Here is a 266-nt window from a genome sequence, read left to right as displayed (position 1 = left end):
TGCAGGAACGAGGACGAGCAAGTTATGATGAAGGTTTCTGGAAACCTCCCGCTGAAAAACTTTCTGTCTGCATCTCAGTCAGCAACACATTCCCAACACACTGACACAGACTGAGCTGGAAATTTAAACACAATTGATCACATGTATACACAGTGTGTCTTTATTAGGCAACAATGCTGTAACATTCACAATAATCTTTATTTATAGGTAGTCTAATGTAAATGTAAATGTGCTGTATTTATATAGCGCTTTTCTAGTCTTAACGA

General features: G+C 37.6%; 1 protein-coding gene and 1 long non-coding RNA gene across 9 annotated transcripts in view; one reads left to right on the top strand and one right to left on the bottom strand.

Annotated features, from left to right (window-relative positions):
* Positions 1-266, bottom strand: part of LOC116707340 (uncharacterized) — a 217341-nt gene that overhangs the window by 126264 nt on the left and 90811 nt on the right. For 7 of the 8 annotated variants that reach the window (XM_032544671.1, XM_032544673.1, XM_032544676.1 and 4 more), the window contains exon 2: positions 1-115. This exon is cut by the window's left edge and continues 59 nt beyond it. The exons of the other annotated variant lie outside the window; for it this stretch is intronic. The gene's annotated coding sequence lies outside the window, so the exon portion shown is untranslated. The remainder of the gene's footprint in view (positions 116-266) is intronic. 8 annotated transcript variants of the gene reach the window in all.
* LOC116707363 (uncharacterized) overlaps positions 1-266 on the top strand; it is a 19660-nt gene that overhangs the window by 6602 nt on the left and 12792 nt on the right. The gene's annotated exons all lie outside the window — the stretch shown is intronic.

The sequence above is a fragment of the Etheostoma spectabile genome, chromosome 19 (assembly GCF_008692095.1).
Source record: "Etheostoma spectabile isolate EspeVRDwgs_2016 chromosome 19, UIUC_Espe_1.0, whole genome shotgun sequence".
In the NCBI taxonomy this organism is placed as follows: domain Eukaryota; kingdom Metazoa; phylum Chordata; class Actinopteri; order Perciformes; family Percidae; genus Etheostoma; species Etheostoma spectabile.
Note: the sequence above shows the minus strand (reverse complement) of the source record. Positions and strands in the feature narration are given on the sequence as shown.